Source organism: Ornithorhynchus anatinus, chromosome 11 (genome assembly GCF_004115215.2).
Source record: "Ornithorhynchus anatinus isolate Pmale09 chromosome 11, mOrnAna1.pri.v4, whole genome shotgun sequence".
NCBI classification, from domain to species: domain Eukaryota; kingdom Metazoa; phylum Chordata; class Mammalia; order Monotremata; family Ornithorhynchidae; genus Ornithorhynchus; species Ornithorhynchus anatinus.
Genome location: NC_041738.1, coordinates 39,059,373 through 39,076,067, shown reverse-complemented (window position 1 = coordinate 39,076,067; position 16,695 = coordinate 39,059,373). Strand labels below are relative to the sequence as shown.

General features: G+C 43.0%; 1 long non-coding RNA gene across 1 annotated transcript in view; it reads left to right on the top strand.

The window, feature by feature from the left end:
• The first annotated feature begins 675 nt into the window (after positions 1–675).
• LOC120638702 overlaps positions 676–16,695 on the top strand; it is a 303,340-nt gene continuing 287,320 nt past the window's right edge. Inside the window, exon 1 of the long non-coding RNA XR_005660588.1 lies at positions 676–767. This is a non-coding gene — a long non-coding RNA (uncharacterized LOC120638702). The remainder of the gene's footprint in view (positions 768–16,695) is intronic.

Here is a 16,695-nt window from a genome sequence, read left to right as displayed (position 1 = left end):
CCCATGATTACCAAATGGTTTGTGTGGCAATCTTGAAGCACAGTGTCTTCTGGGAGATAGGGAGGATTCTGGATCGGGGTAGAGGACCCAGTAGGAAAGACAGGAGTTGTTTGTGAGAGAAGAAGGAAGAGGAAAAGGTGGTGACCGAGGAAAGGAAACAACATAGCCTAGTGAAAAGAGGATGGAACCAGGAATCAGAAGACCTGGATTCTGTGGTTGGAGTGCGCAGAAGTGATACCCCATTTTGGCAGGTGCTTGGTGCCACTCCACTAACCTGAGACCCTGTACATCTGATTTAAATGCCACATCTTCCCCCAGGTTGCAGCTCCTTAGATTAAAGTTTTCACCTTTACAGGATCCAGTTAGCAGGGACCATTCATTCATTTGTATTTATTTATCACTTACTCTGTGCTGAGCACTGTACTAAGTTCTTGGGAGAGTATAATATAAGGATAAATGGACACATTCCCTGACTGCAAAAAGCTTACAGTCTAGAGGTGGAGAGAGATATCAATATAAATGAATAAATTCCTGCTTCCTCAGCAGGCCTTTCTAGATATCACCCAGGTTTGCCCTTCTCCAAATTCTACTCCAGTTTATGGCCCTCAGCTGGGCCCTGTTTTTTATTGAACCCCAGCTGAAAATGATCTCAGTGAGGTTTGGGGCGGGGTTCCATTTGGCCACAGGATCCTGACAGAAAGCAACTTGATCTACCTGATCTTTTGCTTTTGTCACATCATTAGGCTCAGTGTTGGAGGATATGTGAGGTAAGTCACCTTCTTGGGGTTCCATTTCAGAGGGGGCCTGAACACATTAAGGAATGCAGGAGATGGCAAGGGCTGGAGGATGGGGAGGGGGAGTGTGAAGGTGATGATGAAAAGTGTGAGGTGGTTCAGTTGTATTTACTGTTTTGGTGCAAGCCATTTTTTTCGTCTTTGGGTCCAAATTGCAATGTTTAGGGACACCTGCTTTGTCTCTTTTTGTTAAATTCAGTTTCTCGGGTTACTCTTTGCTTTTGAGCAGTAAAATATGGAGAGAAGGGCCATAACTATTTATTAACTCAGAGAATTGAAATCAGGGAAATGTGATGAATAATTCCTTGTGTTTTTCACAAATAGCTTCCCAGTACCTATTCCTCTGTGAGGAAGAAGCTAATCAATCAATCATTTATTGAGCTCTTACTATGTGCAGAACACCAATTTCTTGGGAGAGTACAAGATCAAACCAAGAGTGCACAATCCCAACTTCACCATTTTAATTCCTCTTTTTATCTTTCTCTCACTTTTTCCTCCTTTTTCCTTCTTTCCTCCACATCGCTTCTATTCCTTTCTCTTTCTCCCTCTCTCATCATTGACATACAGCCCCAACCCCAGCAGTAATCTTCTGCCCATTAAATCTAGAAGTCCTTGGGCCCCTTGTTCTAGAAATCTTGAAGGAAACCAATGAAGGAGCACTTTCGATTGCTTTGGAAGGAGCCTAGAAAATGATAGTTTTCTTTCTGGACAAAGGAAAAACAGTAGGGAGAGAGGAAACGAGAGCAAGGTTGAGTTCCAACTTAGCCCCCAAGCACCATTGGTGTGACCAACCCAAAGAGCAGCTGTGACATTAGCAGACAGACATTTGAAGCATAATAATAATTCTGCAGATCAAAGCGGCCCCTTCTTCAGACAATTACAGTAAAATTGAAGCTCTCCTCCAAGAGAAACACATGCCCTTGTTGTGGTTTTTTTCCCTTTTTTCCCCCCCTCTTTTTTTTTTTATTCTTCATGAGCAAATTGGTTTTTCAGGGCTATAGAAAGAGCGGATTGGAAGCTTAAATCCTCCCTCTCTGCCCAGGGGTGGGATTCGCAGGGTTAGACATGTAACATCTGAAGGCTGATTTTTTTTTTTAAATTGATATCCAAGAATAAAGGAGAGAATAGTAGGAGAAGCTGATCAGGAATGAATAAAGTCTCCTTTTAAGCTGAAATAACCCCCTCCCCCCCATCTTCCCTCCAGAAAAGCCGGACTGTAATTGCTTGCAATCACTCGGCACAAATTGTCTGCTCGTATTTGCTTTTTAATTTTGTATAATCTGGTCCATTTCGCTCTCTCTGCCTTTGAGCTTAACCTCTCTTTCTCTCTTTCTCTCTCTCCCTCTCTCTCACTTGCTCACTCTCATACTCTCTCTTTCTCTCCCTTTAATTCTTCAGTGCTGTTAAAAAAATTAGTAATAATTCCCAATGATATTTGATGGTTTTTATTAAGGAAAGGCACTTAGAAAAAAATAAAAGAAGCTGGAATGAACCTGCACTGCATCTGCTTATATGTTCATTTCTGCCTTTGAAGTGTTATTTATTTTAATGTATTAATATTTTTTCTTAAGATACTGAGGATATTTTAATAAATAAGTGGCATGGCCCCTGAATGAGCAAAGAAGGCGGTCTCTTTTGTGGCCAAATGTAAGAAAGATCATTTCCCAGAATAACCGAGAGCTGTTTTCTTTAGCTTGTTGAGAATGTTTGCATTTGCCAACAGGCAGTGCCTCTCCACTGGCCCTCATTATAGAGTCCCCTCCTCCTGTTAGACTCACGTTGACATCTGCCCCCCACTTTCTCATCCCAGAATGGTTGGGCTATCATTTTATGGCTCTGAGTTATTTATGTGAGGGCCCATGAATCAGGAAGCAGAGGTTACAGTAAATGTTTCTGTTCAAGTCCTGAAACTCTGGGTGAATCAGGGAATTGGGGTGAAAGGTGGGACCGGGGGAGAACAGGAAGAAGGCTTGGTGCTGAAGAGAGAAGCTGGAAAGCATCATGGCCTAGAGAATAAAGCAAGGGCTTGGGAGCCAGATGACCTGTCTTCTCATCCTGGCTTCCCCATTTGTCTGCTTTGTGAGCTTGGACAAGTCATTTACCTTCTCTGTGCCTCAGTTTCCTCAACTGAAAAATGGGTATTAAATACCTGTTCTCCCTCCTGCTTAGACTCTGAGTCCTATGTGGACAGGGACTGTATCAGGCCTGATTAACCCCAACACTACCCCAACACCCTACCCCACTCTACCCCAACACTTAGAACAGTACTTAATACATAGTAACCATTCAACAAATACCATAAAAAAGAGAGAGGGAAAAAGAGAAATCAGTGGATGAACATAAAGAGGGAGAAACTATAAAGGAAAAGCACTGACCAGATCAGCAGCTAGAGTTTTGTAGTGTCTCCTGTGGCACCTGTCACCACCAAACCTAGTCCTCAAATAATAATTATGGCATTTGTTAAGCACTTAATATCTACCAGGCTCTGTCCTAAGTGCTGGTGTGGATACAAGCAAATCAGATTAGACACAGTTCTTGTCCCACATGGGGCTCACAGTCTTCATCCCCATTTTACAGATGAGCTAACTGAGGCACAGAGAATTGAAGTGGCTTACCCAAAGTCACACAGCAGACAGGTGGCAGAGTTGGGATTTACTTCAGTAGAAGAAGATTTTCCTTTGCCTCTCTGTCCTAGCCAATAAAAAGTGAGTCAGTACAGAGCCAGAGGAAATCCTTGGGATATGAATCAGGAGAAGGCCTAGGGAAAAGCTTGTACATTTTAATGAATGTTCTGTTGAGTAAGCTGTACTGAAAATCTATGGTGGCAATATTCTGACTGAGGGTTACTTCTGGTAGATAAAGCCAGTTATTCCAATTTTATTTTTTTTAATATGAGATCAGTTTTAATTCTTGTCATTATTGCATTTTTCATGCCTGTAGTTAAAGAACAACTACAATAAGGGTACCTCATATTTGGAATTCTTTCTGAGTTTGGGCCTTGTAACTCAAGAATAATGAGCAAGAGCAGAACTGAGTGGGCTAAAGTGTACTTTTAAGCAGTAGCGACATTCATCCTATATTCTTCTTTACTGTTCAAATCAACTTTGGCTGTTTTAGGGTAGCTACATATGGTAAATGGTTGTAATAAAGGAAATGTTTGTTTGAGAAAGTGATGGCAGGTTGTTTTGGGAAGAGTGACAAATTGCAGAAGAAAGTGTGTCAGTAACAGATTATTTAAACCCGATGTCACAAAAGAATAATCCAGTGTAGTTCATACTGATTTTATAGAGAAGCCAAAAGGTTAATACAGAAACAAAACCATCTTCTAAAATGTGATGATAAATACAGAGCAGTTTCTGAAACCACGGTACAGTGCAGTTCTTCTCATTCACCAGAGTAAATTTGAGGGGTCATTTGACCTCTAGTGATGTTAGAAAGACCATATGTCATCTGAAGTTGATACTGTATTTTAGTACAACTTTTGCTCCCTTTTACCTGCTTGACATTTTTGACTTATTGAAAATTAAACCAGCTTTTTCCATCTCTTTCCTGTTTTAATTGATTTTACCAACCATAGGTAGAAATATCCTTAAATCCAAGTTTCTTCCTTCAGACTAGAGCCCAGTCATCAGATTGCAAGCAGTTATCATACCAAACTGTAAATGCTACCTTAAGCAGCTGACCTAGTCTTATGGACTAGCTTCATTAAGTAGGCAAATGAGCTGCTTTACCTATAGAGCTGGGTTATTTTCAACCAGAATAGTTGTTTCTGTGTTTTGTAAGTACATCTCTGCGTTTTCTGAGATCAGGCTCTTGTTCTATGTTTCCACCCTTTTGGAAATAGCTTTCAAGGAAGGAGACTGAAATTGTTTGGAATAGCAGATGATATTGTCCGGGAATGAGATTAAGAAAGAGAGATGGTTTACGTATAGGGCAAGACATTTGGCCAGTTTGTGGACAGCAAGTTGAGGAGACAGAGAATGAGAGGCAAGAAGCTCATTATGGGCAGAAAATATGTCTGTTGTGTTGTACTCTCCCAAGTGCTTAGTATGGTCCCCTGTGCACAGTAAACACTCAATATGATTGATTTAAAAGGAGCAGAGTTTTTTGTGTAGAGGGTGTTTTTTAGTCATAGGGCAGAATGGTCGATGCTTATTGAGGTTTTTGAGGAACGAGTGCTGTTTGACTTTTGTACTTGACCCTTCAACAGCCACAGTCAAGAAGATTCCAGCGCAGATGTGAACTAGGAGAAGAGAATTCTGGGGTGAAATCTACCTTTCCAACTCTTTACTTTGAGGTTGCCATTTATCAAGCTGGGCCTTCAGAAGAGTAAAAAGATGTCCCCGTGAAATTATGAATGTACAAACTACATTTTCGACAGCAGCTGATTTAAGGATCCTTATCCATAAAGTGGGTAATATACAGGCCCAAGTTTCTTAAAGCTCCTTTTTATGGTATTTCTTAAGCATTTACTATGTGCTATGCACTGTACTAAGCGCTGGGGTAAATACAAGCTAATCAGGTTGGATAGAGTCCACATCCCACATGGGGCTCACATTAGAGAAGCAGCGTGGCTCAGTGGAAAGAGCACGGGCTTTGGAGTCAGGGCTCATGAGTTCGAATCCCAGCTCTGCCACTTGTCGGCTGTGTGACTGTGGGCAAGTCACTTAACTTCTCTGTGCCTCAGTTCCCTCATCTGTAAAATGGGGATTAAGACTGTGAGCCCCAAGTGGGACAACCTGATTCCCCTATGTCTACCCCAGCGCTTAGAACAGTGCTCGGCACATAGTAAGCGCTTAACAAATACCAACATTATTATTATTATTATTCTTAATCCCCCCCTTTTACAGATGAGGTAACTGAGACAGAGGGAAGTCAAATGACTTGCCCAAAGTCACACAGCAGACAAGAGACAGCTGGGATTAGAACTCAGGTCCTTTGGACTCCCAGGCCCATGTTCTATCCACTAGGCCACACTGCTTCCTATATACTACATTCCTTTATATACTACAGTATCTACCTGTGGGGGAGATGCCCACATACTGGTGAGTAAGGAAAGCTAAAATAATCTCTGCTTTCACCTTATCTGGCTTGCGTTATTTCTAGATATCCTGTGACTCTCTGTGATTCCATCTCACTCAATAGGATCTAGAGCAAACAGCCAAGATTTTGGACAAGTCAGATGTCCTATATCAAAAATGTTATCGGGGTTGTTTGTGGATAAAGGTGGTGTGGTTTGCTCCTCATCAACAGTCCTCTGAAATGTAAGCAGTCTTGGTAGAGAGCTTGATGATTCTTCACAGGAAATGTCACAGTAATAGCAAGATGACCAGTTCTTGTTATTCCTTCAGAAATTTGTCAAATTGAGAAATTCATTATTTTATTTCTAGGAGTTCTTCTAAGGGGACTACTAAAGCCAAATGTAGAATTATTTGGTAGACTCTTGGGGCCACTGCGGGCATGTACAGTGATCACTGCTGACACCAGCAAGGAGGAGAACATTACGAGTACTGAGAGTGACGGTGCCATCTATTTCTTCTATAAGGCGTTTCCTGTTTCATCTCTGTCCAAGGTCGGAGAAGAGAGCTCTGGGAAGCCATTGTTCCCCAAAGCTGATGGGACTTCTGATTTCTCAGGTGCAGTTATCTCTTTCCTAATTCCATGATCTGGTTGAGGGGAATCAGGCTCTCTGAATTTTTTCAGTAGGTTTTCAGTCAGCTGCAAGTATCTATCTCATTCCTGCAACACAATTCAACCCACTATTCAGGCAAATAACACTGAGGGTTCCTGTTTCAACTCTGTCCTTTCTTTCAGGTAATGTTTAGATGAAGGCAGGCTGGATTCCCCAACCTTCCCTTCACACCCCAGCCCCCATTCTCTCTCTCATGAAGTCTGGACAGCATTGAAATGATGCTGGCTGAAATCCTAGTACACAGGGATTGCAGGTAGGAAAATGTCATCTGACATAAGGTCATATCCTAAACCCACAGGATTGACAGGTTCCTGACAGTCCAAGTGAAAGAATGTTGCCAATAGGGCCCCTTCACTCTTCTCAAAGTCATTCAGATTCACTTTTTAAAAAACAAACAGGTACTGGTTCTCGGCAAACAAACCTTTGGGGGTGAAAAAATGCAATATAAAAAAGAAAATTACATGTATATTTTCTCCTGACACAGTTTTAAAGGCTGTTTGTAGCTGATTTACAATGCTCATATTATTCAGCTTTTCATTTGAAATTCTAATAAGTTCTTTGAATGGGCTAGTGCATGGTGGAAATTGGAAGGAATGAAATGTCTCTGTTGAATTGTGATGTCTTTGCTGACTTCCTCACTGATATCTTCAGTCTCCATTCAGTGTCACCTTTCCATCCATGGAATGATCTTGGCTTGATCGCTCTACAATGCTCAGGACTGTAGGGAATGCACAACAGATAAAATGACACTAGATAATCTAACCATATTTTGGGGAGTGTTCCCCGATATCTTCCATAAATCTGTGCCTCCTCTCTGCCTGCAATTCCTTCTAACTAGGTTAGGAGTTCGACATATTTCCCCACCAAGGTCAGGAAAAAGAACTTCAGGAAGTCATTGGCCCCAACATTGATGGGACCCTTGATTTCTCAATAAACGCAATCATCTCTTTCTTAATTCCATGATCTTGATGAGGGGAATCAGGCCCTCAGAATTCTTGTCTATAGGTTTTCATTTGGCTCCAGATATCTAGCTCATTCCTGCAAGTGAATACAGCCCATTAGACAAATAACAATTAGAGATTCACTAAAAATATAGTAGTGTTTGAACACTCACATTAGTAATATTTTGTTGTTTGAAGGAATGTGTTCTGAAAGTGTATTTGAACAAAAGATTCACCGTAGTTAGGATCCAGTTGGCCTGGATCCAGAAACACAAAGTTTTGAATTGAGCTACTTAAAGTTATCCTTCTTGAGACACTTGCCTTCACTCCAGAAATACTATAACTTGGCAGAAAAAAAATAAACTCAACTAGTATGAAGCTCCTAACTCAGAGGAGTCCAAAGGCCAGCGTTTCTGATCGTGATTAATCACATTTGCATTTCTGTCTCCAGTCTTATTCTCTACTGGCAAACGCAGCAGCAAATTCAACAATCCGGGATTGGATTTGGAATGTTTTAACAGTTGCATTATTGGTTTAGGAGCTCACCGTGGAATTGGCCAAGGGGGAATTCCATAGGGAAAGGTCATGAAGCTGTTCCTTTTATCAAAATTCCACCAACAATATAAGCAGAATAGAAGACACAAAGCCACATTCCGTTTAATCATTTGACTAGTTTCCTGTCTAGTTATTTTCCACCAGCTAAAGAATAGGTTCTTCAATTTTTAAGGGTGCCATTAAAGGGAAAATGGTGAAGGTAGGGCATTCTTTTCATAGTGTTCAGTGTTTCCAGAATGGCCTAATATCACACCAGAGAATCCACTATTGACACTGGTTTTTAATGCATGACACTAGGAAACATTTACAACCACTGGACTCTGAGACAGTGCCCCTGTAAACTCCAAATTGGAAAGTTACTCTATTTGAATAATTTTCAACTTCCACTCTCAGTTCTCTTTGACTCAGCTGAAATATCAATGGTTTTTCTGTCACAGTCCAAGGAGAAAAATAAACTACCTGCCCAGCTTTTAGTGTTCTTAGATGTATTTCCTTGGGGAATACTAGAGTTTCCATTTAGGAAGCCATCAGAAGATGCTACCACAAGCTATTGTAAATTGATGAATTGGTAGGAAGTTCCTGCCCATGTTGAAACCAAACACTCACCCAACTATAGACAAGGTTTTGGCTACCTGCGTGAGTTTGGAGCGCTTTAAATTTCCTAGTGCTTTCAGGGCACATTGGACTTTTTAGAGTCTTTAAACCAGCTATAAAAGTTCATTATGTTTTTACTGTGATTAAAAAATTAAAATAAAATAATGATTCAATATATAGACATTGATGAAAGATGCGTTTTTAAAGCAGTAAATTAAAATCTCATTAATATTTCAGTGAGAATATTTTGTGCTTATCTGTTTCATCTCTATTTTTGACCTATGGCTTGGAGTTCACAGCATGAAGGAGACGGTGAAATCTGTTCACCATAAAATGTTAATTATAAGTAAATTACAGCACAAACGTTCAATCAGCCACATTAATTCTACATAAAGTGAATTATTGTAGCAGAAAATTTTAAAATGTGACTGAATTTTGTAATATTCAGCCTCCATTTTTCACCTCTCCTGCCAATGCTAAATCCCATGTGTTTATGCCTAGCATTGCTGAGCTCTTTGTGTGGCATGGAACTCTCTCCACTTAGGATGCTTTAAAAATTCAGAAGTATAATCTGAGCCATTTACATACAACTCCATCTCACGCACCACCCCTGAATGATTCTTAATCACACAAAATTCTTTTTGCCCCATGGCAAATTGTAATGGAAGTTTGAACTAGTCATAGTCCCTAAGACTCTGAAACACTTAAGGCAAGAAGACTTTAACACAGTCTTCTAACAAATAGAAACATGGAGTTTGGGGACTGGGCAAATGAACAGTTTCTAGTTGCTGAGTACGGTTTGTTCTGTAATCCAAGGATAAAATTTGTGGGGTAGAGAGATGAGATGTGGAGAAAGTTCACTAACCATCATCCAACTCCTTCCTTCGTACTAATGGCAGCTCAGAATGATTCCTAATGTACTTTGTGGTTATTTGCAATCCATTGTGTCAAGTGGAAAAGTTTTTTTCATGAGTTCTCTACTCTGATCTATTTAATCTGTCTACGGCAATAGAAGTATTAGGGGATGGTGTATAATAAACCATATGTGGGAGGATGCCATTTTAAAAGCATAGCTATGTTTGATGCTCTTTGTTGACTTCTGTTTCTAACAGTGCATTTTGCTGCCCCTTTTGCCCAAGGGTAGGCTTATTCCTTCCAAAGTCTGAGGGGAAGGAATTTGTCTTGTCACTTTTTAGGCTATTGCATGGCCCAAGAACCCCTTGAAGGCCCTTACGCTTTCCATAGAAAATTAAGCTTTTAGAAGACACCAATTTAACAGAAACTACCTAAGGACATCAGCTGTGTTCCAAGTCCTTCTTCTGTCAAGTTAGGGTATACAGAATTCCTTGTTCCTTGAGCATCAGAAATGTGAGTAAATTGAGTTTTAGTGTGCCATACGTTGAGAAGCACATGTTCTTTCCTAATGGAATGCATGGGTATGGAAACATAATGTGTGGATGTCTGCCTTCTCTGGCTAAAGTGCCTAAACCTTCATTTACTCTGTTAAATACCTGATTGGGAACACTGTAATACTACAGTGCTCCCTTTCAAATTTCACCGGACTGCCAATCCCAAGCTTTGGAGCATGAGTAAGTCAGTGTGAAAAGTGCAAGGGGTAGGTTTAAATGGTAAAAGTATCCTTTGTCATAGCCCAAATGTCTCCTTGTAGAGAAATGTTAACCCATTTGGCCTGGTTTTAGGCTAACTTTCCACTCAGCCCACAAGCAGTAGGCTTCATTTTCAAGGGAAATTTGGATTAAAGAGATGTTGAGTATGCCTAAGCATGGAAACCTTGATCTAGAATAATCAATCAATCAGTCATAGTTATTGAGCCCCTACTGTGTGCAGAGCACTGTACTAAGCACTTGGGAGAGTGCACTATAACAGAAGTGGTAGAAGTGTTCCCTGCCTACAATGAGTTTACTTTCTACCCTTCCTTTCCTTTCCTATGGTTCTACCATATCTTTCCTGGTTCTACCATTAACCCTCCCTGTCACCTCAACTAATTGTTTATTAGTAGCAAACAATTAGTAGTGTCATCCTCTCAAGTGAAAAATGGACATACACACATTTGTAAGTATATTTTGGAGAGAGAGAGAGTCACAGTGACTCACTGACTTATGGGAACTGTTTTGAAGGAAAAATGCCCTGGAAATGGGTATCATCCATTATAGGATTTATTGAATACCTATTGTATATAGAGCTTTGCACTGTTTGGAAGAATGCAAAATATTTAGAAGGCCATGATCCGTGCCCTCAAGAAGCTTACCACTCAGCAGATAGCAGTCAATCAATCGATGAATGGTTCTTACTGAGCACTGTATACTGTACTGAGCTTGTGAGAGTACAAAACAGGAGACTGGTCGGAAGGACCCCTGCCCTCAAGGAATTGATCTAGTGGAGGAGCCAGACACACTCGAGAGGGAGCGTGGCTCAGTGGAAAGAGCATGGACTTTGGAGTCAGGGCTCATGAGTTCGAATCCCAGCTCTGCCACTTGTCAGCTGTGTGACTGTGGGCAAGTCACTTAACTTCTCTGTGCCTCAGTTCCCTCATCTGTAAAATGGGGATTAAGACTGTGAGCCCCACGTGGGACAACCTGATTCCCCTGTGTCTACCCCAGCGCTTAGAACAGTGCTCGGCACATAGTAAGCGCTTAACAAATACCAACATTATTATTATTATTAAAATAAATTAAAGGTATTAAAATGAATTACAGATGTCACTAGGTACTCTAAGGCCAGTACTCTAGGACCATTTGATGACTATGGCCTGAATAAATAGAAAACAAGTTGAAAATTCAAGCTGGAATAAATATGGAAATTGCTCCTTTCCCAGAATCATAGTTTGGTATATAAATGCACTTTACATTTAACTCTATTCAGATATCAAACCACCTGCCATGCCCAGGATTTCCTAATCATAAACCTATCCTACCCTTCCTTGACTACTGTTATCACACTCCAGTCTGACCCTCCTGCCATTGGTCTGTCCCAACTCAGTCTGTACATCACTCTGCTGTCCAGATCATTTTTCTAAAAAAATGTTCCTTTAATGTCTCTTCACTCCTCAAGAACCTCCAGTGGTTGACCATCCACTTGTGCATCAGACAGAAATTCCTTACCATTGGTTTAAAAGCAACTCAGTCACCTCACCCCCTCCTATCTTATTGATTTCTACTACAATCTAGCATGCTCACTTCATTCTAATGCCAACTTACTCACTGTACCTCACTTACATCTATCTCACTGCTTACTCCTCACCCATGTCCTACCTCTGGCCTGAAACTCCCTCCTCCTTCTTATCTGACAGACCACCCCTCTCCCCACCTTCAAATCTTTATTTAAATTACATCTCCTCCAAGAGGCCTTTCCCGACTAAGCCTTAATTTACCCTAGTCCCTTTCCTTTGGGAAAGCAGCATGGCCTCGTGGATAGAGCACAGGCCTGGGAGTCAGAAGGACCTGGATTCTAATCCCAGTTCCATCACTTGTCTACTGTGTGACTTTGGGCAAGTCCCTTTACTTCTCTGTAAGGTGGGGATTAAGACTGTGAACTCCATGTGGGACATGGACTGTGAACAACCTGATCAGCTTGTATCTTCCCCAGTGCTTAGTAGGGTGCTTGACACATAAGTGCTTAACTTCCATAATAATTATTATTATTATTATTCTGCATGGCCCTTGCATTTGGATTTATACCTCAGCCCCACAGAATTTATGTACATATCCATAATTTATTTTAATGGCTGTCCCCCACCTCTAGACTGTAAACTCCTTGTGGTCAGAGAACCTGTCTACCAACTCTGCTATAGGGTACTCTCCCAAGCACTTAGTATTGTGCTGTGTACACAGTAAGTACTCATTCTGACAATGACCAGCAAATGTCCGCTTGGGTGGTGGGGGGCTTCCTGCCACCAGCCCACCCTTTTCACCTCTCCCCTGCCACTCCCCAGAAAGGCCAATCCAACATTTCTTTTATATATTGGAGCCAAGGTCTGGCTTCATAACAACACAGCCTTATAACCATCGCTCTTCACCAGCACCCACACCTCTCCATAACTCAATTGTTGCTGAAAGAGTTGTCCTTGTGACCTCAAGTGAACTTTCTGATTTATTGGTGCTTAGCACAGCTGCGTTTGAGCATTGTTTCCATATCAATATTTGGTTTCTGGGTCAAGGATCAGCTCTTCCCATTAGTAGTATTTAGAGTCTTTGCTCTGGTCCCCCAGATAAGCCATTACATTTAAAATCCATGAAACCCACCAGAAGGCTGAAGCAGCCAGGGAAGATTGAAATGCTTTTTATAATCATAAAGAACATGCAAAAATAGGAATCCTAACACATATATTAAGGGAAGAAAAATCCCACTCTGAAAGGAATGGGGGTGAAATTTCCAATTTGCTAATGGCAGGAGCCACTAATCTGCAAATGTATGCAGGCTCTGGTGATCCTTCCAGGAGCATGCTGAGATAACCTTGAGGATTAGTGTCTAAAAGAAGGAGTTAGAAATCTGGCCCCATTAAGGGGAAAGGAACATTGGGTTCAGGACAGAACGGATCTTCCGAGGAGAACAGCAGTCTCAATTACCAACTGGCTAGAGTGAAACTGGCATTGTTTTACTTTAAAAGGAGGACATGGTTTTCTGGGCACACATTAAGTTCTGTCATTCCAGTCCTAATCGGGTCTTGATTGCTTTACCCACCCCGACTCTACCTATTTATTTGCTAAAATTGGGCTGGAACTTACACTTTTTGATAACTCACCTGCTTGCCATGTGGCATAGTTTTCTTAAAAAAGGACCAGGAGAAGTGGTTTAGCCAGCCTAGCTGGTGAAACCTGAGAGGGTTTAGTGGAGAGAGCAAATGTTTCAGCCCTGCTTCCAAGAATTCAAAATCAGAGGGAAATGGTCCCAGGTTGTAAGCAAAATGAAGTCTGGTGGGGCATAAATGTGGTTGGTCCTACGTGATTCGGTCGGTGGAATTGCAGTGCTCACAGACACTGACTAGCATATTACAGGAGTAACAACATAGATTTTTCCATAAAATTCCCTCATAAAATGACCTGTGAAGGAAGCATTATGATTTAGATTTTACTTGAAATACGATTTGGGTTGCATTCATAAACATCAGGAATTGAGTCCAGTACATCTCAGCGTGTGCTGAGAAGCAGCATGGCTCAGTGGAAAGAGCATGGGCTTGGGAGTCAGAGGTCATGAATTCGAATCCCAGCTCTGCCACTTGACAGTTGTGTGACTTTGGGCAAGTCACTTAACTTCTCTGTGCCTCAGTTACCTCATCTGTAAAATGGGGATTAACTGTGAGCCTCACGTGGGACAACCTGATTACCCTGTATCTACCCCAGCGCTTAGAACAGTGCTCGGCACATAGTAAGCGCTTAACAAATACCAACATTATTATTATTATTACATGTCCTCTCTCCCCAAGCAAGCTTCAACCGGCTGGCATGCTGGTTGGATTCGGTTGCTATAAGGTCACGGGAGAGACCTGAAATGTTAAGAACAGAGGAGCATGCTCACCCTCATTAGGATGGGACACTTGCACTTATTTAAAGTTCAGTCGAATCAAGAAGTGAAAAATGTTGTTCATCTGTTTGCATGGGCAGTATCTACTTAAAGTATCACATTTGAGAAAATAGCAGTTAGGTGTGGAAGAAGGAGGTGGATAAATTCATGGATGAGAAATCCCTAATCGGGTATTAGAGGGAAAACATCATTCCATTCCCTTAAGCATCTTTTGGTGTCAGAGACAGAAGACTAGGCTAGCTAGACTCCATATGGCATTGTTTATATTGTGTTCTTATGAAAGACTCCATAGACTTCCACTGAATGACCTTCCAGCTAGCCAAACCTGCTGTCAGGCTCCAGGCCTCAGCATTTTAAACATTATTATAGATCATTCCTCCTGTTTGGAATAATCTTTCTCCTGTCCACCAACCCAAGGTCCTTCTATACCTGCCCTCCAGCCTCACTGCTTCCATAGAGCTTCTGAGGCCTAAGCAGTGTCTGATTTCTGATCCACCGCTCCTCCACACATATTTAAATATACATGTATACTTAAATATCCATATGTGTATGCATAATTTATGCAACTACATACATTATGCAACATTTATTCGGGTTGTAAACACCTCTAGAGTTAGTCATATTTTCCATATATACAGCACTGAAGGTGTATAGCACTTATTCTTCTAAAGCTCATTCTCGTTAATTATTTTGTTTTGTCCCCAACCATTCATAGGGAAATAATTAACAGTTTTACATTGGGGAAATTGAGATACTGAGGGAACAAATTAGTCTCCCATGGTGTTTCAGAAAATTAGGGGCTGAACTAAGGACTATCAGAACTAGGTCTTCTGGTCCCCAGCCTCACACTGATTCCACTAGACCAGTATTCTCCCCAAACTCTCCCAAGCCCTTAATACAGTGCTCTACACACAGTAAGTGCTCAATAAATAGGGTTGATTGATTGCTCATTACCCACGCCCCATCCCAGTCCTCTTGTCTCACCGCCACCCCTCATCCCCCTCTCCTCGTCCAGGGCCCCGCCACCTCCTTCCCATCCAAACCCTCCCCTCCCCCCGCCCCTCCCCCCCTCCTCCCCTTGCACCCACAGCTACTTTCAAGTGTGGCCTCTGGAACCCCCGCTCTGTTACAGGCAAGCTACCTTTCATCCATGACCTTTTCCTCTCCCGCTCTCTCCTCCTCCTCGCCCTTTCGGAAACGTGGCTCTCTCCCGAAGACACGGTCTCCGCCGCCGCTCTCTCCAGCGGAGGCCTCTCCTTCTCCCACTCCCCCAGACTCACCGGTAAGGGAGGAGGCGTCGGCTTCCTCCTCTCGCCCCGATGCCGCTTCCGCACTATCCCTCCTCCCCCCTCCCTCTCCTTCCCCTCCTTCGAAGCCCATATCATTCGCCTCTACCACCCACTCCAGTTACTTGTCGCCGTCATCTACCGCCCTCCCGGTCCCACCTCCGACTTCTTCAACCACCTTGACCCCTTTCTCACCTTCCTTCTCTCCTTCTCTCTGCCCACTCTGATCCTTGGAGACTTCAACATCCATACGGATGTACCCGACGACTCCTCTGCCGCCCACCTGCTATCCCTCCTCGACTCTGCCGACCTCCTCCTCCACCATACCGCGCCCACTCACCGACTCGGTCACACCCTCGATCTTGTCATCTCCTACCGCTGCACTATCTCCTCACTCACCAACTCTGAAATCCCTCTCTCGGACCATAACCTTCTCACCTGCCTCATCTCTCACACTCCCTCCCCCTGCAAATCTTCGCTACTGCCCCACAGAGACCTCCGCTCTCTCGATCCCATCCGTCTTTCCAATAGCATCTCGCCTCACCTTGCCGCCCTGTCCTCTCTTCCCACTCTCGACGATCAGGTCTCCGCTCTCAACTCCACCCTCACTACTCATCTCGACTCTCTTGCCCCCCTTTCCCTCCGCCGCTCTCGCGCCACTAACCCACAGCCCTGGATCACCTCCTCCGTCTGCCTCCTACGCTCCTATGCTCGAGCTGCTGAGCGCCGCTGGCGAAAGTCCAAGCACCAAGCCGACCTCACACACTTCAAATTTATCCTTTCCTGCCTTAACTCTGCCCTCTCCTCCGCCAGGCAAAGCTTCTTCTCCTCCCTCATCGACACCCATGCCCGTCACCCCCGCCGATTGTTCCGGACCTTTAACTCTCTCCTTAGGCCCCCTGTTCCTCCCCCTCCCCCATCTCTCACCCCTAATGATCTGGCCACCTATTTCCTCACGAAAATCAACACGATCAGGTCTGAGCTCCCCAAAGTCACCCCTCCGCCTCTCCCCTCCCCCCCAACAACCCCCTCCCCTACTTTCCCATCCTTCCCTGCAGTATCCTCAGAGGAGATCTCCTCCCTCCTCGCAAGTGCCACCCCCTCCACCTGCGCCTCGGACCCCATTCCCTCTCACCTTCTTAAAACCATCGCCCCTGCCCTCCTCCCTTCCTTAACTTCTATTTTTAACCACTCAATCTCCAAGGGCTCCTTCCCCTCTGCCTTCAAACACGCCCACGTCTCCCCCATCCTAAAAAAACCCGCTCTTGACCCCACTTCCCCCTCCAGTTATC